Below are 23,574 nucleotides of genomic sequence, written 5' to 3' on the forward strand. Positions count from 1 at the left end.
TGTTTATAGAAGTCTTCTTATTTTTTCAGTAATGTTTTGTAGTTTTCACCATAGAGCTCTTGCACATCTTTTATTATGTTTATTTTCTAGGTATTCAATGCTTTTTGATGTTATTATTGACAGTATCTTTAAAAATATTTTAATGATTGCTGGCATATCAAAATTGAAATGATTCCTATTTTATTGATTTCATGTCTAGTTCACTTTGCTTTATTCACTTAGCAATTCTAATATTTTTCTGTGTTTTTGGGTTTTCTATGAGTGAAATCATGTCACCTATGAATAACAACAGCCTTATTTATTCCATGCCAGGTTGGTCACATTATCTCCTATATCCTGTTTACTATTATTTTATGATCTTTTCACCCTAATTATGAAATAAGGTTCCCATAATTTTCTTTTCCTACAATATCTTTGCTCAATTTGTTATCAGGGTCATGTTGACCCTAGAAGAATAGTAAGGACGTATTCCCTCTGTCCATTCTCTGGAAGAGATTGTGTAAGGTGGGTGTTATTTATTCTTTACTGTTCTATAGAATTCCTAAGGGAGGCAATCTGAGCCTGGAGTTGTCTTTATGTAAAGTTTTATATACCTTCAATAGAGCACTAGTCAGTTTTGTTATTCTTCCCATGGCAGTTTTGGTAATTTATAATATGTTAAGAATTTGTCCATCTCACCTAAGCTTGTCCTAAACTTGTTCAGAATATCCTCTTTTTCATGTCTGGAGGATCTGTAGGGACATTACCTTTGTTCTTACTGACATTAGCTGTTTTTGTGCTTGCTCATTCTTGCACTTTCTCTAAGATTCTTTAGGGATTGGGTTTGACTTTGTTGGTCTTTTCTGTGGACATTTCTTATTTGACAGATTTCTACACTTTATTTCCTTCTCTCATATACAGTTTGCAGGGCCTTTTTCTAGCTTCTTGAAATGGATGCTTAGTTCATTAATTTCTTTACAGTGATTCTTTTCTAAGATGTAAATTTTTTTTGTAGATAATTATTTTTTATTGAAGGGTAGTTGACACACAGTATTACATTAGTTTCAGGTGTACAACACAGTGATTCAACATTTATAGACATGATAATTCTAGGTACCTGCTATCACCATACCAAGTTGTTACAATATTTTGACTATATTCCTTATGCTATACATTACATCCCGGTTACTTATTTATTTTACAATTGGAAGTGTGTACTTTTTTTTTGTGAGGGCATCTCTCATATTTATCGATCAAATGGTTGTTAATAGCAATAAAATTCTGTATCGGGGAGTCAATGCTCAATGCACAATCATTAATCCACCCCAAGCCTAATTTTCGTCAGTCTCCAATCTTCTGAAGCATAATGAACAAGTTCTTACATGGAGAACAAATTCTTACATAATGAATAAGTTACATAGTGAACAGTACAAGGGCAGTCACCACAGAAACTTTCGGTTTTGCTCATGCATTATGAACTATAAACAGTCAGTTCAAATATGAATACTCATTTGATTTTTATACTTGATCTATATGTGGATACCACATTTCTCTCTTTAATGTTATTATTTTTAATAAAATGCTGAAGTGGTAGGTAGATACAAGATAAAGGTAGAAAACATAGTTTAGTGTTGTAAGAGAGCAAACGTAGATGATCAGGTGTGTGCCTGGAGACTATGTGTTAATCCAAGCTAGGCAAGGGCAATAAAACATTCACAGATGCAGAGGATTTCTCTCAGAACAGGGGGGGTGAGGTTCTAAGCCTCACCTCTGCTGATACCCAATTTCTCACCTGATGGGCCCCCTGTGACTGTGCCTGTCTTAGGTTGTTCCTCCCTTGAGGAATCTCACCCATCTCTGGCTAACCAGTCATAAGATGTACATTTTTAAAACCCTACATTTCCCTCTAAAGATAGGTTTAAGTACATCATTAATTTCTTGCCTTCTTTCAAATTTACTACTTTTTAAATGTTTCCACTTTTTACTCCTCTATTAATTAGGAAATTTTAGATACCATTTAAGTATTCTTGAGGTTACACTAGAGATGGCAACATACATTCTTTCCTTATCAAAAGTTATTGTGTATTGGCGCTTACATCCTCTTCCCAGACAATGCAGAGAACTTTATTGTCCTGCCAGTGTACATAATGTCATTGTATAATTTTTTAACTCAACAATATATTGTTGTTTTATTCTGTATATTTTCATTTATATTTACCCATGGATTTATAATTTTTATTTCTATTTGTTCCATTCTGCATCTCTAATTTCCATCGGGAATAGTTTTCCTTCTCCATGAATAATATCTTCTAGTATTTCTATTAGTGTAGATCTGTTGTTGGTAAATATTTCTCCTTTTATTAGTATGCAATGTCTTTTTTTTTTTTAAATAATTATTTTTTATTGAAGGGTAGTTGACGCACAGTATTACATTACATTAGTTTCAAGTGTACAACACAGTGGCAGAACATTTATATACATAATTCTAGGTTCCAGCTATCACCCTACCAAGCTGTTACAATATCTTCACAATATTCCTTATGCTATACATTACATCCCGGTTACTTATTTATTTTACCATTGGAAGTCTGTCCTTTTTTTTTTTTTTTTTTTTGTGAGGGCATCTCTCATATTTATTGATCAAATGGTTTTTAACGACAATAAAATTCTATATAGGGGAGTCAATGCTCAATGCACAATCATTAATCCACCCCAAGCCTAATTTTCGTCAGTCTCCAATCTTCTGAGGCATAACAAACAAGTTCTTACATGTAGAACAAATTCTTACATAATGAATAAGTTACATAGTGAACAGTACAAGGGCAGTCATCACAGAAACTTTCGGTTTTGCTCATGCATTATGAACTATAAACAGTCAGTTCAAATATGAATACTCATTTGGTTTTTATACTTGATTTATATGTGGATACCACATTTCTCTCTTTATTATTATTATTTTTAATAAAATGCTGAAGTGGTAGGTAGATACAAGATAAAGGTAGAAAACATAGTTTAGTGTTGTAAGAGAGCAAATGTAGATGATCAGGTGTGTGCCTGTCGACTATGTGTTAATCCAAGCTAGACCAGGGCAATAAAACATCCACGTATGCAGAAGATTTCTCTCAGAACGGGGGGGTGAGGTTCTAAGCCTCACCTCTGTTGATCCCCAATTTCTCACCTGATGGCCCCCCTGCGACTGTGCCTGTCTTAGGTTGTTCCTCCCTTGAGGAATCTTACCCGTCTCTGGCTAACCAGTCATCTTCCGGGGCCATACAGGGAAATGTGAAGTTGGTAAGTGAGAGGGAAGCCTTATTGTTTGAAAAGGTTAGCTTTTTACTTCTTTGCATATTTATGCCCTGTGGCTTCTATGCCCAGCATTTGTCTTGAGGTATCTTTACCACTTGGAAGAATTATGATACTCGGTAAATTTGATATGAGGCACGAATTCTATTTAAGGGTTGTAATTAGGAAGGAAGAAGAAAAGCTGTAGAAGTAGCAGACGGAAGAAAACATGGGAAGATTGATTATTTCTTTGACATATCTTCTTGTAGAGTTACTTCTGCATATATAGGTTTTAAGCTACTACTTAAATTGCACACACACATTAACATAATAGGAGTATAGTTACATAACCAAAGCATATCTGTAATTACCAGCCATCTCCAGTGAAACCAAGAAAACCATTAAGGCACCTTAGGCATTTGTGAAAACTTATCTATGATATGGTGGATATTGTCCAACTGAACTTGAACAGTCTGAGAGAAATCAGACAAATTAAAACAACCCATTCCTGGGGACTGTTCACATGCCATATGTTCTTTTAACAGTAAATAGTCTGTAGTTGTAAGAGTTTGGAGCGCTACAATTTGCACTTCTCCAAATTCTTGGTTGAGTTCCAACAGTATAGATCCAGTCAAATTTGTTGTTTTACTGTATGCACAGGCCAGCTTAGATATCTCCTTCCTCATTCCCATGGCAAGTCCAGGAACTGGTGGGATGAGTGCATCTACAGCTGTAGCAGTGCTTGGATCTTTGTTGGGGTTATTTGATGATCATCTTCTGGCATGAGTCTTCCAGAGAGTGCAGATGTTGGAAGTTCTTTTTCATATCGTATCTTAGTTCATTTTCGGGGTAGCCCAATTAGGCTTTGATCCTCTGTATAAAAACAAACAGACCCTTTGCCTACACTTTTATATGCCCTTCATACCCTTGTGTAGAACTCGTTGGAGGTTACCACACAGGAACTGACCTTTTTTTTTTTTTTTTGCTTTGTCTTTGGTATCACTAATCTACACTTACATGATGAATATTATGTTTACCAGGCTCTCCCCTATACCAGGTCTCCCCTATAAACCCCTTTACAGTCACTGTCCATCAGCATAGCAAAATGTTGTAGAATCACTACTTGCCTTCTCTGTGTTGTACAGCCCTCCCTTTTCTCCTACCCCCCCATGTATGTTAATCTTAATACCCCCCTACTTCTCCCCCCCTTATCCCTCCCTACCCACCCATCCTCCCCAGTCCCTTTCCCTTTGGTAACTGTTAGTCCATTCTTGAGTTCTGTGATTCTGCTGCTGTTTTGTTCCTTCAGTTTGTCCTTTGTTCTTATACTCCACAGATCAGTGAAATTATTTGGTATTTGTCTTTCTCCACTTGGCTTATTTCACTGAGCATAATGCCCTCTAGCTCCATCCATGTTGCTGCAAATGGTAGGATTTGGCTCTTCTTATGGCTGAGTAATATTCCATTGTGTATATGTACCACATCTTCTTTATACATTCATCTATCGATGGACATTTAGGTTGCTTCCAATTCTTGGCTATTGTAAATAGTGCTGCGATAAACATAGGGGTGCATCTGTCTTTTTCAAACTTGATTGCTGCATTCTTAGGGTAAATTCTAGGAGTGGAATTCCTGGGTCACACGGTAAGTCTGTTTTGAGCATTTTGAGGAACCTCCATACTGCTTTCCACAATGGTTGAACTAATTGACATTCCCACCAGCAGTGTAGGAGGGTTACCCTTTCTCCACAGCCTCGCCACCATTTGTTGTTGCTTGTCTTTTGGATGGTAGCCATTCTTACTGGTGTGAGGTGATTCCTCATTGTAGTTTTAATTTGCATTTCTCTGATAATTACTGATGTGGAGCATCTTTTCATGTGTCTGTTGGCCATCTGCATTTCTTTTTTGGAGAACTGTCTGTTCAGTTCCTCTGCCCATTTTTTAATTGGATTATTTGTTTTTTGTTTGTTGAGGCGTGTGAGCTCTTTATATATCTTGGACGTCAAGCCTTTATCGGATCTGTCATTTACAAACATATTCTCCCATACTATAGGGTTCCTTTTTGTTCTATTGATAGTGTATTTTGCTGTACAGAAGCTTTTCAGATTAATATAGTCCCACTTGTTCAATTGTGCTGTTGTTTTCCTTGCCCGGGGAGAGAGATGTTCAAAAAGAGGTCACTCATGTTTATATCTAAGAGGTTTTTGCCTATGTTTTTTTCCAAGAGTTTAATGGTTTCATGACTTACATTCAGGTCTTTGATCCATTTTGAATTTACTTTTGTGTATGGGGTTAGACAATGGTCCAGTTTCATTCTCCTACATGTAGCTGTCCAGTTTTGCCAGCAACATCTGTTGAAGAGACTGTCATTTTGCCATTGTATGTCCATGGCTACTTTATGAAATATTAATTGACCATATATGTTTGGGTAAATGTCTGGAGTCTCTAGTCTGTTCCACTGGTCTGTGGCTCTGTTCTTGTGCCAGTACCAAAGTGTCTTGATTACTATGGCTTTATAGTAGAGCTTGAAGTTGGGGAGTGAGATTCCCCCCTACTTTATTCTTCTTTCTCAGAATTGCTATGGCTATTCGGGGTCTTTGGTGTTTCCATATGAATTTTTGAATTATTTGTTCCAGTTCATTGAAGAATGTTGCTGGTAATTTGATAGGGATTGCATCAAATCTGTATATTGCTTTGGGCAGGATGGCCATTTTGACGATATTTAATTCTTCCTAGCCACGAGTATTGGATGAGTTTCCATTTGTTAGTGTCCCCTTTAATTTCTCTTAAGAGTGACTTGTAGTTTTCTGAGTATAGGTCTTTCACTTCTTTGGTTAGATTTATTCCTATGTATTTTATTCTTTTTGATGCATTTGTGAATGGAATTGTTTCCCTGATTTCTCTTTCTATTGGTTCATTGTTAGTGTATAGGAAAGCCACAGATTTCTGTGTGTTAATTTTGTATCCTGCAACTTTGCTGTATTCCAATATCAGTTCTAGTAGTTTTGGGGTGGTGTCTTTAGGGTTTTTTATGTACGATATCATGTCATCTGCAAATAGTGATAGTTTAACTTCTTCTTTACCAATCTGGATTCCTTGTATTTCTTTGTTTTGTCTGATTGCCATGGCTAGGACCTCCAGTACTATTTTGAATAACAGTGGGGAGAGTGGGCATCCCTGTCTAGCTCCCGATCTCAGAGGAAAAGCTTTCAGCTTCTCGCTGTTCAGTATAATGTTGGCTGTGGGTTTATCATATATGGCCTTTATTATGTTGAGGTACTTGCCCTCTATACCCATTTTACTGAGAGATTTTTTTCATGAATGGATGTTAAATTTTGTCAAATGCTTTTTCAGACTCTATGGAGATGACTATGTGGTTTTTGTCTTCCTTTTTGTTGATGTAGTGGATGATGTTGATGGATTTTAGAATGTTGTACCATCCTTGCATCCCTGGGATGAATCCCACTTGGTCATGGTGTACGATCCTTTTGATGTATTTTTGAATTCGGTTTGCTAATATTTTGTTGAGTATTTTTGCATCTACGTTCATCAGGGATATTGGTCTGTAGTTTTCTTTTGTGGTGGGGTCTTTGCCTGGTTTTGGTACTAGGGTGATGTTAGCTTCATAGAATGAGTTTGGGAGTATCCCCTCCTCCTCTATTTTTTGGAAAACTTAAAGGAGAATGGGTATTATGTCTTCCCTGTATGTCTGATAAAATTGCGAGGTAAATCCATCTGGCCCGGGGGTTTTGTTCTTTGGTAGTTTTTTGATTACTGCTTCAATTTCGTTGCTGGTAACTGGTCTGTTTAGATTTTCTGTTTCTTTCTGAGTCAGTCTTGGAAGGTTGTATTTTTCTAGGAAGTTGTCCATTTCTCCTAGTTATCCCAGCTTGTTAGCATATACGTTTTCATAGTAGTCTCTAACAATTCTTTGTATTTCTGTGGGGTCCATTGTGATTTTTCCTTTCTCGTTTCTGATTCTGTTGATGTGTGTTGACTCTCTTTTACTCTTAATAAGTCTGGCTAGAGGCTTATCTATTTTGTTTATTTTCTCAAAGAACCAGCTCTTGGTTTCATTGATTTTTGCTATTGTTTTATTCTTCTCAGTTTTATTTATTTCTTCTCTGATCTTTATTATGTGCCTCCTTCTGCTGACTTTAGGCCTCATTTGTTCTTCTTTTTCCAATTTCTATAATTGTGACATTAGACCATTCATTTGGGATTGTTCTTCCTTCTTTAAGTATGCCTGGATCGCTATATACTTTCCTCTTAAGACTGCTTTTGCTGTGTCCCACAGTAGTTGGGGCTTTGTGTTGTTGTTGTCATTTGTTTCCATATATTGCTGGATCTCCATTTTGATTTGGTCTTTGATCCATTGATTATTTAGGAGCATGTTGTTAAGCCTCCATGTGTTTGTGAGCCTTTTTGCTTTCTTTGTACAGTTTATTTCTAGTTTTATGCCTTTGTGTTCTGAAAAGTTCATTAGTAGGATTTCAATCTTTTGGAATTTACTGAGGCTCTTTTTGTGGCCTAGTATGTGGTCTATTCCGGAGAATGTTCCATGTGCACTTGAGAAGAATGTGTATCCTGTTGCTTTTGGATATAGAGTTCTGTAGATGTGTATTAGGTCCATCTCTTCTAGTGTGTTGTTCAGTGCCTCTGTGTCCTTACTTATTTTCTGTCTGGTGGATCTGTTCTTTGGAGTGAGTGGTGTGTTGAAGTCTCCCAAAATGAATGCATTGCATTCTATTTCCTCCTTTAATTCTGTTAGTATTTGTTTCACATATGTTGGTGCTCCTGTGTTCCTTGTCTATATATTTATAATGGTTATATCCTCTTGTTGGACTGAGCCCTTTATCATTATGTAATGTCCTTCTTTATCTTTTGTTACTTTCTTTATTTTTAAGTCTGTTTTGTCTGATACTAGTACTGCAACACCTGATTTTTTCTCTCTGTTGTTTGCATGAAATATCTTTTTCCATCCCTTGACTTTAAGTCTGTTCATGTCTTTGGGTTTGAGGTGAGTCTCTTTTAAGCAGCATATGGATGGGTCTTGCTTTTTTATCCATTCTATTACTCTGTGTCTTTTGATTGGTGCATTCAGTCCATTTACATTTAGGGTGATTATTGAAATTTATGTACTTATTGCCATTGCAGGCTTTAAGTTTGTGGTTACCAAAAGTTCAGAGTTAGCTTCTTTACTCTCTTACTGTCTAACTTATCTTGCTTGTTGAGCTATTTTGAACACGGTCTGATGATTCTTTATTTCTCTCCCTTCTGATTCCTCCTCCTCCCTTCTTCATATGTTGGGTGTTTTGTTCTGTGCTCTTTTTAGGAGTGCTCCCATCTAGAGCAGTCCCTGTAAGATGCCCTGTAAAGGTGGTTTGTGGGAGGCAAATTCCCTCAACTTTTGCTTGTCTGGGAATTGTTTAATCCCTCCTGCATATTTAAATGATAATCATGCTGGATACAGTAGTCTTGGTTCGAGGCCCTTCTGTTTCATTGCATTAAGTATATCATGCCATTCTCTTCTGGCCTGTAGGTTTCTGTTGAGAAGTCTGATGATAGCCTGATGGGTTTTCCTTTGTAGGTGACCTTTTTTTCTCTCTGTCTGCCTTTAATACTTTGTCCTTGTCTTTGATCTTTGCCATTTTAATTATTATGTGTCTTGGTGTTGCCCTCCTTGGATCCCTTGTCATGGGAGTTCTGTGTACCTCTGGTCTGAGAGGCCATTTACTCCTGTAGTTTGGGGAAGTTTTCAGCAATTATTTCTTCAAAGACACTTTCTATCCCATTTTCTCTCTCTCCTTCTTCTGTTACCCCTATAATGCGGATATTGTTCCATTTTGATTGGTCACTCAGCTCTCTTAGAATTCTTTCATTCCTGGAGATCCTTTTATCTCTCTCTGCATCAGCTTCTCTGCATTCCTGTTCTCTGTTTTCTAGTCCATTAATGGTCTCTTGCATCTCGTCCATTCTGTTTTGAAGTCCTTCCAGAGATTGTTTTATTTCTGTATTCTCCTTCCTTAGTTCTTGCATATTTCTCTGCAAGTCCATCAACATGGTTATGACTTTTGTTTTAATTCTTTTTCAGGAAGACTGGTTAAATCTATCTCCCCAGGTTCCTTCTCAGGGGAAGATGTAGCAGATGCTGAAGCTGTCTGGGTTAGTCTTTTCTGGATCAATTTTTTTTGCCTTTTCATGTTGACAGGTGCTATTTACTGTCAGCTGGGAGAGCCAAACTTTCCACTTGCTCCTGGCCTTTCTTTACTGCGACAAGTGCGACACCTAGTGGCTTGTGTTGGGCAATTGCGTGTAGACTGGGTCTTGGTGTCTTGCCCGGCCGGTATGGAGGAAGCTCCCTTGCTGAGGGCGTGGCCAGCCACAGGCTGCTGCTCTGCTATGGCTGCGCCCCAGAGGGGTAATGGATGGGGGGCTGTTTGGCTGTTTACCTCTGAGGGGTCTCAGAGCTGTTGCCTAGGGGGTTAGTGCACCCAGGTTTCCCTGGAATTTCCATCTGCTAGACTGTGACCTGCGTTGTTTCTGTCCAGCTGTTGTGTCCCTGTCCCTTTAAGACTTTCAAAAAGCACTCGCTTTTCTTTGTCACAGGGGCATCAGCTTCGGGACCTGCTCAGAGGTCTTGCTGCCCTGTTTCCCTAGTTTCCAGCCCTCCGCTTATGCACTGTGTCTGTGCTCTGGTGCAGATTGCTAGGCCTGGGTGTTTAGCAGTCCTGGGCTCCCTCTCCCTCTCTGCTCCAACTCCTCTCCTCCCACTGGGAGCTGGGGTGATCAGTGCTTGGGTCCCGCTGGGCTGGGGCTTGTATCTTACCCCTTTCACCAGGCGCTGGGCTCTCGCACGTGTGGATGTAGTCTGGCTGTTGTCCTGTGTCTTCTGTTCTCTCTTTTAGGATTAGTTGTATTTGTTGTATTTTCAAAAATATATATGTTTTTGGAAGGAGATTCCCACTGTCCTACTCACACCACCATCTTGGCTCTACCTCCAGCAATCTTCTATTTATCTTAGATTAGCCTGCATTGATTTCTGTTCTTGCAAGCAAAGAACTCAAACTAATAAAACATGCATGCTTGATAAAAGATTGATAAGCAGCACAAATATCTGTGGGCATTTAAAGGAAGGATAGAGGCCTTCAGACTACAGCCAGGAAAGGTGGAGCATAGGAGCATCATGGAGGACATAGCATTTGCCCTAAACCTTTAAAGAAGGGAATGGATGTGGAGAGGAAATAGGCAGAAAGTGGGCCATCCAGACTGGACTAAGAGCATGAATGAAGGCCTAGTACCTGAAGTAAGCCCACAAACATCCGAGCAAAAGCAGCATCCACACCGGAACCAGAAAACTTGCTGATCATCCCATGTTTGTAGTCCTGTTACACTGAAGTTACAGACGTTCCTTCCCCACTTTCCAGAGTCAGAACAACCTTCCCCTCCACTGTGTCCCTCCTCCACTGGCTTGAACTGTAGGATGTTAGAGCTGAAGGGTCTAGTGACAACCTTCTCAGACCAAGGTGATATCCTAGAGCGCTGCAGGCACCCAGTCCCCACAGAAAGCACCATGAACATTTCAGGGGCGTCAAGTTTACTCAGAGGGTTTGTTCTGTCTGCTGTTCTTCACACTCTTCTCCGCTGCTCTCCTCCTTTCTCTAGCAGCACACCCACACTGGCCTTCTCTCTGTTCCTCAGGCACATCACTCTTTTCCTGAGCCTTGTTTAGAGCCTTGGTGTTTTTGGTTCTTCTACCTGAAACTGTTTCTTTGGGCCTTTGTCTGGCCAGCCGCTTCCTACAGCTCATTCCTCAGTTGCAATGTTAGTGCTGCAGAGAGGGTCTCCCTGGCCATCTTATCCAGAACAGCCCTGCCGGTCCCTTGCACATCACCCCATGTTCCTTCCCTCATAGCACTTACAGTATCCAAGATGATCTTACTGATGTGTGCATCACCTCTGCCCCTCTCTAGACTCTGAGCTCCATGATGTTGTGGACTTCTCTTTGTATCCAGTGTTGTGTCTCCCGGCAATACCTTGATGCCTGACACATACTATATGCTCAGTAGAAATTTGTTGCCTGGATGGACGAGTAAGCAGATAGATAGAAGAAACATTGAGGAAAGGGAAAGAAAATTCATATCTCCAAAACTATATATCCCCAATGAGTATAAAAGTTTTATTAGAAGAGTCCCAACAAAAAGAAAAAAGGTTGAGAAACATTGATTTTGTGTCAACTCCATTGTCCAGATGGGGAAAATGCAGCCCAAAGACAGGAAGGGGCTGCTCATAGTCTCAGATGTGCTTCTTGGCATTGACATCTCCAGAACCACGGCAGGCACTTGATGAGTGTTTTAGCAGAACCTAAAATCTGTCAGTCTGTTTGTCCTGCCCCCTGCCCCTGCTTCCAGATGTCAGCTCGCAAGGTGAGTCTGATTCCAGGAGCAGTGAGCCAGCCTTTACCTAAAGCCTAGCCTCACGTACAGTGTCACATCTCATTGGCTTTCAGTGCCAGGTTATTAACGCTTGTGCTTCATGATAACTGGCAAATTATTATGAATAATATGCTCCTCTCCAGCCTCTCCCCCTGCTGCCGTGTCCCCACAAGGCTCCAGGCTCAGGGTGAAGAGAGGCCCCTGAGGCTGAGATGACTCCAAAGCCAAAGTGAAATGCAGCCCTGACACGTGGCCCAGCAAGGCCCTGGGCAAGCTGGTCCCTGCTCCCCTCCCACTCAGTGCCACGTCCTCTAGGCCAGTCATTCTGGCCTCTCTGGAGCCTCTCTAAGGTCCTCTCCTGCCTCACTTCATTGCTTTTGGAGAAACTGTTTCCTATATCTGGAAATTGACACAGGGGCTTAGCACTGAGCGTGGCCTATATTAAGTGTTCAGCACTCCCTGGCTATAGTAGTAGCTACAGCACTTATCCTATGGACCACTTATAACCTCTCAAAATTATAAAATCCCTCATTACTCTCTCAAAATATCCTTTCTTCCCCTTGATGTAAACCTTACTGAACTCTTGTGTAAGCTTTTGAAAGCAGAAAACACGTCTGTCTGTGTCATCACTGCCTCCCAATTTTCTAGTAATATTAGATTCTGGTGCTCAATTAATATTTGTTGAATTTAGCAAATGAATGATTAGGTTTTATCTATTAAATGACAGGGTAGCACCGGGCATGTCTCAGAATCCTAAATAATCATGATGTTGTTTGGAGAATATGGGGTCAATTTGCATTGATTACGGTAATTCATGGGATGTCAGTGTTAGAGCCCAGATACAAGAGAGTATGAGGGGAAGGAGGGCCACTTTACTGTCCTCTGAGTGACAGGAACAAAGCACATGTGACATCACAAGTTTAGAGTCAGATCGAGAATGGCATTCCCACCAACCGGATAGAATTGTTTGGGGAGAGAAATGAGTGTCTAAAAGTCCCTCCATACCCCCCGACCCAGACTTCCTATCTCCCTCCTAAAGCCATCCTGTCACCTCATTATCCACTATTTATAATAAGCCTGCCACATTTCCAGGGACTGAAGCCAGGAGCCAAGGAGAAATGTCATTGTTTGAGGCCTTAAATAAAGTGACAATAAAAGGAGTTGCTAATACCGGGAGTTCCATTGCTGGGAGAGCTGTCAGAGTGAGTGCCCAGTCCTGGGAGATGTACTGATACTAAGTGGACGGTGCATTACCCAGGAGTGATTACCAGAGGGCAGGGTGAGCCAAAGTTGGAGTCAGACAGCCCTCATGGGTTTTCCTGCCCGAGCCGGTCCCTGCCCTCCTGCCTCCCCAGGAAGGAGTTCCTGGCCTTGTTTTTACTTGCCCTGATCATTGGACACATTGTGCTGCTGATCCCTTGGAGGCAGGGTCCTCAGGCTCTGCCACCCTGGTCAGGCTCCCCAACGGCACTTTCCCCGCCAGGCCTTTGCTGCCACTGTTCCTTCCACCTAGAACAGTCTTCATGCACATGCAGCTATGCCATACATCATACCCCATCTCCTGGCTGATCCTGCTTACCTGTCAGTGTCAAAGCTGACACGTCCTTTTGGAGGCCTTTGAGGTCCCCAAAGGCGGGGGCCCGGTGTCCCTGCCTGGGCCCTGAGTGCATCCCTGCCGCAGCACTAATCCTCAGGTGCTAATGCCTGGCTGGCTGTCGGTCTCTCTCGCTGTCAAGGTGACAGGCCTTGAGATCAAAGTTTGCCTTTTTGCCATGGCATCCTCACTGCCTAGTGAGCTGTAGATGCTAGATGTTAAGTGGTGGGTGGATGGCTGGACCAAAAGAAGAACAGACGTGTGTATATGTGCTCTTCATGACCCCCAGGGACAAGAAAGGGATGCAGAGCATGGCACCCAGTTATGTTTTGTTTTTAATATCAATAGGCCCTAATGGAATACTGCCTCTTCATCTAGCATCAGGGAAGGCAATATGCTTCTGAGAGAATTTTCTAAAAACTGAAGCTGAGCCACGTTCCAAGACCGTTTCTTTCTAACACCATCAGGGAAGTGATGGGGTGGCACATCACAGAGGCTGAGGGCCAAGTCATGGCGGGGTCCAATGCTGCTCTTCAGGGCCCCCATTTCCTCCTTACTGCTTTCTGGAACTGACAATGTGATCTCCACATCCTGCCCACTTAACCTGCTGTGTAAGTTAGTTGTCTAGTAGAGAGTAGATGAGCAGGTTTAAAATTGTATCTTAAATAAAACTCCAGACTCCTAACACGTCTAGATGAAGTGCTAGGATTTTGCTACAATCAAATCCAAGAACTCAGAGCTTTACCTGCCTTTGCGGATTGAACAAGTGCACAGGAGGTTGCTAAAAGTTTGACAAGCAAATAACTGAAGTATTGCCAATAACTAAACATTTTAAATTTAATTAGACTAGAATCTACAATGTTGGAGCCTGAAGAGATGTTACATGTGTAGAGTTCAAACCATCAATTTATAGGCGGGAAAACGAGGTCCACAAAGTGTGTAGGATTTGCTCAAGGTCACATAAGTTCTGTGTTGTAGTGAGACTGAAAAGAGGATCCCCCCTGTCTTCTGGCATCTAATCTAGTACTTTTTCTACAAGGCTATGTTACCTCTACTAACTGAATGTTTATTATGACAGGTTCAGAGAGATGGCCTAACTACTAATTGTATTTCTCACATTTAATCAATTACTGCATTCTCCACAGGGGGTGGGCCTACCGAGAGCCTGTCTCTGTCCTTTCTCTCTCTCTCTCTCTCTCTCTCTCTCTCTCTCTCTCTCTCTCTCTCTCTCTCTCTCTCTCTCCTCTCTCCTCTCTCTCTCTCTCTGTTATTGCTCAAGCTTAGTCAAAATTAAGAGGCGCTCGAAGGTCACATGCTAAGCACCTCTTAGGGCCAGCATCCACTCAGGTAAATCCCGGTGAGGCTACCTCCAAACCACGCTCCTTTGAGCGACAGTGGGTAAGTGTACCTTCTTAGACTCAGAGGATAAAGCACCATTTTAAGGGAAGAGATATTTGTAAAAAGGAAAAATAGGGAGATAATCTGAGGTGTCCAAATCCTGGCCTCTTGTGTGTGCAGTTTAATCATGTCAACTCCTCCCATTCCCTGCACCGCCCCCACCATTTCCTCCTTTCCTCCTCTCCTTCTAAAGTTCTAGCAAGAAACACCAGCCATGACAGCCCCAGAGGCCTAACTAAAGGTATAAAACTAAGCAGGTGATGTAAGGAATAGAATAGATCTGGAACATAAGATTTATATCTCACAGGATAATATTTTATTGCAGCAAGGGAAAAGAGATCCTAAAAATACCACAGAGAGCATATTATAATATTTTAGTGGGGTTCATGTGCTCCTCTATACACTGCACTCAATAATATGGATTGTGCTTTTTGACAAATATATATTTAACATGGGGAGAATATTATACAATGTATGCTTCCTGGTGGAGAAATCCATATTTATTGAAATCTTGATTCTGGCAATTACAATAGACATTTTAAAAAGTGTCTATTGTCTGCCGCAAATGTTAGAGTGTCCTCATTACAGTGGAAGAGAAAAATAGGATGAACAAGGAAGGATAAATGTCTACTTTAGGGACCCCCACCCAGAAAAGGGGAGCAGGAGGTCCAGAGTGACCCTATAGTCACTGTTTGGGACTAGTGCCTCCTTACCCCCTACTGCAGGTCATGTGACCTCTCATCAAGCATTCATCATTCATTCAGTCAACAAATATTTACTCAGCACTTACCATGTCCCAGGCACTCTGCTGACTTTGGAGTACAAATGAGACCCCTGTTTCAGGGAATTAGCATTGACCAAAGCAGCCACAGATATAAACCAGTAAAAAAAGAAAATGATTTCAATTAATAATAATTAAAGTATGACAAATAAGACAGAATGATGTGATAGAGACTGTAGCAGGGTGAGGGGAGCGTGAAGCCAATATTTAGAAGAGGTGTTGAAGAAGGCCTGTTCAGGGAGGTGACACTGGAGCTGAGATACAACTGCAGAAAGGGACTGATTCTTGCATAGATAAGGGTAGCAAACTGCAGGCAGAGGATAACAAATGGTACTTCAGAGTCTCCGGTGCAGAAGGAGCCTGGGGCCTTGTGCAACAGCACAAAGACCAGTGTGGCTAGAGTAGGGAACAAGAAGAGAGGTGTGAAGCATCTGGAAATTTGCACCTCTTGACCCTCTTCACCTGTTCTGCCCATCCCCTTACCCTACCTCCCCTCTGGCAACCGCCAGTTTGTTCTCTATATTTATGAGTATGTTTCTGGGTTGTTGCTTTGTTTGTTCATTGTTTTATTTTTTTTAGAGTCCACATGTAGTGAAATTATACGGTATTTGTCTTTCTCTGTCTAGCTTATTTCACTTAGCCTAATACCATCTAGGTCCATCTATGTTGTTGCAAATGACAACAACTTGCCATTCCTTTTAATGGCCGAGTAATATTCCATTGTGTATATGTACCACCTCTTCTTAATCCATTCATCTACTCATGGACACTTTGGTTGCTTCCATATCTTGGCTATTGTAAATAATGCAGTAATAAACACAGAGCTGCATATGTATTTCTAAATAAGTGATTTTATCTTCTTTGAGTAAATACCCAGAAGTGGAATTACTGTGTCATATGGATTTCTATTTTTAATTTTTTGAGGTATCTCCATACTGTTTTCTACAGTGGCTGCATTGTTTACATTCCCACCAACAGTACAGGAGGGTTCCTGTTTCTCCAATCCTTGCCAACACTTTTTATTTCTTGTCTTATTGATTTTAGCCAGTCTGACTCATGAGGTAGTATCTCACTGTGGTTTTGATTTGCACTTCCCTGATGATTAGTGATGTGGAGCATCTTTTCTTGTGTCTGTTGGCCATCTGTATGTCTTCTTTGGAAAAATGTCTATTCAGTTCCTCTGCTCATTTTTAATTGGCTTATTTGTTTTTTTGGTGTTGAGTTGTATGGGTTTTTTTTATATATTTGAATATTAACACTGATCAGGTACATCATTTGTGGGGATGAAAAATACAGCATGGGGAATATAGTCAAAAATATTGTAATAACTTGGTGTGGTGACAGATGGTAACTACACTTATCATGGTGAGCATTTTGTAATGTAGATAAATGTCAAATAATTATGCTGTACACCTGAAACTATTATAATATTATGTCAACTATACTTCAATTAGATAGAAGAAAGTGGTCTAAAGTAGGAGGAGTCTAAAGGGAAGCTAACTAAAACTGAGTTATGGTCAGATGTTTGGGGATGTTTCCTGTATGCACTGGGGAAGCTCAAAACCTTTGAGAGGTTTGCACAAGGAAGGGAAACAATGTTTTGTTTTGTTTCAATTAAAAGAATCCCTCTGTCTTCTATGTGAATAGACTTCACAGCTGAAAATCAAACGCAATAAAGCTAGAGTCCATGAGGACCACCTTCGGATACCATGAGAGCTGTGGGATGGGTTATGAACAGGCATCCCATGAGGTTTTGGTCTCAAAGAGAGGTCAGGCAGCAGACCAAACACTTTGAGGGGCAGTGAGTGCCCAGTAACTATAGGAATGCAAACATCATTCATGAACACTGCCAGGTTTCTGTAGGTGGCATGCTGGTTTTCAGTGGGAGTTGGACAATGCCATGCACAGTTCACTTGTGATCTTTATTAGGTGATCTTTCTGCCCATTATCTCTAGGGACAGACTGAGTACTGAGATTAATATAGGCAATTGGGTACCAGTGGTTAATTGCATTCTTTAGGACATCGTGGCCCAGAGGATCTTCAATAACATATTAAAAGTATTCACCAATAAAGGATCCTGGGGATGTAAAACTTTGCAATATCTGGGTTACAGTTGACCAGGATTCCTCATAATTTTGTAATATAGCTAGTATGCAATATGACCCTCCAAGATGAGGACAGGGAATGTACCATTTCCCAAATTTACTTGACCAAAGAAGCCTTTTTTTAAGGAGCATTTTGTGGGACTAATGTTTCATGAAACACAGTTGGGTAATGTTCATGCAGCATAATTTGAGAACCCATAAACAGAGGCAACGTGGGATCATGGAAGCCGGTGATGTGAAAAAGAGAGCAAAGGATCTTAGAGAATTTTCTTTTTCATCTTAAATAAAAAATGATAATATCAAAGTTAAAGAGTTATGATAACTAAATACCCTCCTATACATGAAATAACTGCAAAGCCCTCCAAAATACTGCTACTGTGATGAGGATGACTCATCTGACTCCCCATCCATATTAGGAGGGTAATTTTAGGTGTTGGGGTTGTTCACCTGGTTGACACAAAGACTGTGAACTCTCATCCTGTATCACAAATTAAAAAGAAGTTTACTAGCTCTGTGACCTTGGTCTTTCTAGCATTATATTCTAACTAGCAGGGTAACCAACCACAAACCAGGATTGGTAACTACCCTGGGATCTTACAGAATGGCTCCTGCAGGGATGTTCACACAGCTAAGCTATTACTATGGTTGATACTCTGGGGCCCCTGAAAAATGAGCTGGCTGGATGTACAAACACAAAATGAACACCAGCAGAGAAATGTACACCAAAAGCTAAGGGCAGGCTGGGAAAATCAACACTTGCTTTCTTAAATATGTGTTAGCAGCAAGCAAGACCTCCTCCTCTGTAGCACCATGTTTTCTTTTCCCTGAGGTGATGGGCAGTATCATGGAAAGATGGCTGGACTTGGGTCAAGACATCTGCCCAACTCAGCTATGTCCCAGCTATGCTACCTTGGACATGTTTATTGACTTTCTGAGCCTTGGTTTTTTCCCTTCAAAAGATGACCCAGTCATCCCTTTCCTGTCTTATATATATAATGTCATTATAAAGTGAGAGAACATATGAAAATGCTATGTATACATTCATAATTAATAATCATGACATTTGAAATGGAATTAGCAGCTAATAAACATTAGACAGCTGGATGCATGGTTCTGACATGTGAATGGGTAAGTGGGTATGCACAGATGGGTGACATGCATGGAGAGTTGGGTACACTGGTGGGTTGAAAGGATGAATGGGTAGTTTGGCTGGATGGGTAGATGGCTAGTGACAGATGGATGGATGGATGATGGGTTGGGTGGATGGACTGGTGGAGGGGTTAACTTTGGAACCATATGACAGCTCATTTGCAGTATCTTCTGTCTATTAATCCTTCTCCTCTCCTCTTCCAGTCTGCTCCCAGTTCTCCAAAGGAGTCTATGCCATCTTTGGGTTTTACAAATGGAGGACTGTCAACATGCTAACTTCCTTCTGTGGGGCCCTCCCTGTCTGCTTCATCACACCAAGCTTTCCTGTTGACACCTCCAATCAATTTGTCCTTCAGTTGCATCCTGAGCTGCAGGATGCCCTCATCAGCATCATCGACCATTACAAGTGGCAGAAATTTGTCTACATCTATGACGCTGACCGGGATAAGCCAAGGGTTAGGGGAGGGAGACTATTGAGGGATGGAGAGAAAATTACCAACAGGAAGGAGAATGATGCCTCCTTGAAAAGCATAGGGGAATGATTCAGAAATGCTTTACTTTTACAGACTGATTTTTTGGTGGTGGCTAATTTTTCACGTAAAGTGTGGAAACCCATTCTTTGAGAGAGTTATCCTCTTAAAGTGCATTGTTGCTCTGCAGCTCACCAAGCTTTCATGGCTCCTTAGTGTAGACTCAAAGCCCTAGGTCCTCAGTTGAATGGATCATGCCTCACAGTATGGTTGTTAGGAGCATATGGTTGTCTGCAGTCAGAGTCATAGATCTGAATCTCTCCCTCTTCTCCCAAGCTGTTTGACTTTGACTATGGGCAAGCCCTCTTTGCCTCAGTTTGACCATTTATTCAATGGAAATTAAATTATCTATACCTTCCTTTCCTCACCTTTATAATGAAGATAAAACTAATCTCTACCTAATAAAGCTGATTTGAGGATTGAATGCAATAAAGACCAGCAAGTGCTGGTCAGTGCCTAGAGTATCCTAGGTGCTCAAAGTCCCCTCTGTATGATAACTGTTAACATCACCAGCATCAGCCCTCCCAGGCCTTCTTAATTCTGCCTCTGCCTAAATGTTTAATTTTACAGTCCACTTTCAAATATTTCCTATAATTTTTTCTCCTCTGCATCTTCACTCACGCTGTTCCTGTTTTCTGGACTGTTCTCCCCTTCTCAAATCTGCATGTGCAGGTTAGTCCTCACTTTTTCAGCCTTCTCAAGCACTACTTTCTGTGTTCCCTGATCTTTAACTGGGAACTCTTTTCTCTAACTCTTATGGCAAGTGTATTGTATTTTCCTATGTTCCCCTTGGATAGTATATAGTCCTCTAAGAATTTTACCATTATTGGTGTAAATAAATGGATCCTGCAAAGGCTGGAAACTGACGTGAAGGACTTTTTCCCTGAGCAAAAGGAGGTTGCATAGGAGTTTGCGGTAGGAAGCCTGAGAAGACTTCTGAGTAGGAGAGTGACGTGTGAAGTGGCTCTCCAGGAAGAGTTAGGCAGGCATCATTCAGTTAGGTGGAGCTGGCAGGAGAAACCAGGAACACTCTCTTTCCTTTGATTTTCCCTTCCCTCTCGGTATTTTGATGAGCTCCCTTCTTAAACAGTAACCATTGTGAGGATCAGTTGCCCAAGAGCTATTTCAGGGCAGTTTTTCATTATAATGAAGCTTGAGGTGTGGAAGTGGCAAACCCAGAAAAACGTACCTTGGGTTGCAGAGGACGATCTTTGGCCACTCTTAAAAGGGCTCTACCTACCAAAGAACTCTGAACTCGTATTTCTGCCATTTGCTAACTGTGTGACCTTGGGCCAATGACTAGATCTCTCTGAGCCTCGATTTCCACATTTGTGAAACAGGGATAGTAATGGTATGTACCTCAAAGGATTAAGTGAGTAGAAGACAGGAAAGATAGTAGAATAGTGCCAGACACATAGTAAATTTTCAGTAAATGTGAGGCTTAAGCACATCAAACCAGTTGTACTGGAAAAGAAACAAAGGCAGCATAGCAGGATTAAATCATCTTTAGATGATTCCTGAGGATGGGTCCCATAATGGTTACAGTAGGACAGATTAGCAGTTTTACAGGGACACCGAAATGACATGTGTACAAATGATTAATAGTTCAGGAATGATAGGCGTCTGAAATAGGCAGAATAACAGCCTCCACCTTCCCCCCAACATGTCCATATTCTAATTTCTGGAACCTATGAATATGTTACCTTAAATGGCAAAAGGGAGTAAGATTACAGATGGAATATGCATTGCTAATCAACTGACAGTAAAATAGAAAGATTATCTTGGATTATCTGTTTGGGCCTAATGTAATCACAAGGGTCCTTAAATGTGGAAGTTGGAAGCAGATGAGTCAGTGTCTGTGTGGTACGAGAAAGATCTGAAAACCAGTCATTCCTGGTTTTGAAGATGGAAGGAGTCAAAAACCAAGGAAAGTGGACATCCTCTAGAAGATGGAAAGGCAAGAAATTTTTCTTCCCTAGAACCTCCAGAAAGCAGCATAGCTCTGTTGCTGCCTTGATTTCAGCCCAAGGAGGTTCTTTTCCAAAATCTGACCTCCAGCACTATAAGATGATAAGTGTATATAGTTTTAAGCCACTAAGTTTATGATAATTTCTTACAACAGCAGTAGGAAACTAATACACCATCTATATCTCAAAGATGCAACAAAGCAGCAATGAGTAATGGGCTCCCCTGTCACTCAGCTACAAATCAGAAAACAGTAGTTTCATTCATTACACACTGATTGGCAAACTATTTGGTATTGAGATATATTGAAGTTTCGCAAATTTAATTGACAGCTATTAGGTAGCTGATTAGATATCAGGTTAACTCATTTAATAAGCAGTAACTTATATACCCAATAATAATAATAATGAATATTTATAAAGCCCTTACCATGTATCAGGCATTCTTATTTAATCCATCAGCATTATTACCATCACATTTTACCACTGAAGAAAACTGAAGTTTAGAGAAACTAGTCAGCCTACACAAGGTCATTCAGCAAGCATATCATAGAATCATGTTTCGAAACTCAGATTATATTTTTAGTCACTAACTCTACTGCCTCTGTGTTCTGCAAACACAAAGAGACTCAGTGCCTGCCCTTAGTGAGCTCAGACTTGCACAGTCAGGGGAAGCTGGAGCTGAACTTGGTGGAGGAGAGGGTTGTGGGGGGACAAGCGGGATGGATGCCCCATGGAGGTGGGTGGTGACTGTGTCTCCTGACTGCCACTGCTCTGTCCTACTCACCCAACCTCTGGGTTTGTCTGTCCTGCAGAAAGTCCTGGACACAGCTGCTGAGAAGAACTGGCAGGTGACAGCAGTCAACATTTTGACAACCACAGAGGAAGGCTACCGTGTGCTCTTTCAGGACCTGGATAAGAAAAAGGAGCAGCTAGTGGTGGTGGACTGCGAATCAGAATGCCTCAATGCTATCTTGGGCCAGGTAGTGAATGCAGCAAAGGCTCAGTGTGGCTATGGGAGGTGATTCAAGAGGGAGCTGCATGACCCTTGCCTTGGGTGTTACAGGAGAGAACTCGGCTAAATGAGAGCCCATGCCTTCCTTCTCTCATTCACGGGAAGCCATGACATGGGGCTTCCAATGAGTGCCAGACCAGTTGACTACACACTTAGCCTCCAGTGTTTGCCTTTGTTATAAAAGAGCAAATTACATTGCATTTTTAGAGTCTGTGAAGCATTTTTAGACTAGGAACACATTCTGTAGAGCCAGATCCCTGGGATCAGCTCTGGGTTCTGTCAGTCACTGACCCAGCATTTGGCATCTCATCCTTTGGGGTCACTGACCTATTTTAAGGGTCCAAGGAAGCAGCAGACACCTCCCTTTCCACTGCTTCCCTGATCACACCCATGTGTCTGAGAAAACAGTTGACCATACATTCTATGATTTTTAGCCAGCGGTCTCTAAGCCACAGTGCCTCCAGTTCTCAGAACTAAAGCATGTGCCCACAGAAGTAGCAGCCTTTGCATAAATCACTTGTCTTTTTAAATTACATTTGTGTATTCAGCTGAGCTAGCAAGAAAGTAGATTTTGCAATCATTTTTGAATAGAGCTATACAAATAAAGATGGTAGTTTTAGGTACTTGACAACATGACAAAGCTTGTTAATGGCCCTCAAGACCCCTGGGACTCCCACAGGGAATCTCAGCACCAGTTCAGCAATCATTTCAAGGCCTCAGCAACAGAACAGGAGAGATTTGTAAAATCAGGGATTCTTTAAGGCATTAAGGATGTGTGTTACTTTACAAAGTGTGGCTCTGGGATCTGGCTTCCCCTCTGAGGAAGAGAAACCAGCAAAAATTGTTTCCAATGAGGTGGGAGCTCTCTGGGCTGGAGTCCAGGGGGATGAAGTCGAGTTCAGTGAGACAGTATAGGGTAATGGTTAAGAGCAGAGACTATGGAGCCTGAGTAGCTCGGATGCAAAGCCCAGCTCTAGTATTTTCTAGCTCTGTAGCCTTGGACTAGGTATTTAAATCTTTCTACATCTCAGGTTCCTGATCTATAAAATGGGCATAGTAATAATAATAGCTTGCTTTAGAGAGCTCCTGTGAGAGATCGAAAAATCTCTACATGTAAAGCGCTCAGACCAGAGCCTGCCCTGCAGAAAGGGACATATGAAAGCGTTTGCCTATTTTTGCCAGTAACAGCACCAACCTACTGGTTTCTTGAGTCACTTCCCTCGTGGGGCATGCAGGTCTACATCAGTCAAATAGGAATGATGGCCCCTATTCTGCAAAGCTGACAAAAGATTAGATGAGATGGGGGTGGGGTGGGTGGTCAGGGCAGAAAACTGCTGAGTCA

This window comes from Manis pentadactyla, chromosome 2 (assembly GCF_030020395.1).
Source record: "Manis pentadactyla isolate mManPen7 chromosome 2, mManPen7.hap1, whole genome shotgun sequence".
In the NCBI taxonomy this organism is placed as follows: domain Eukaryota; kingdom Metazoa; phylum Chordata; class Mammalia; order Pholidota; family Manidae; genus Manis; species Manis pentadactyla.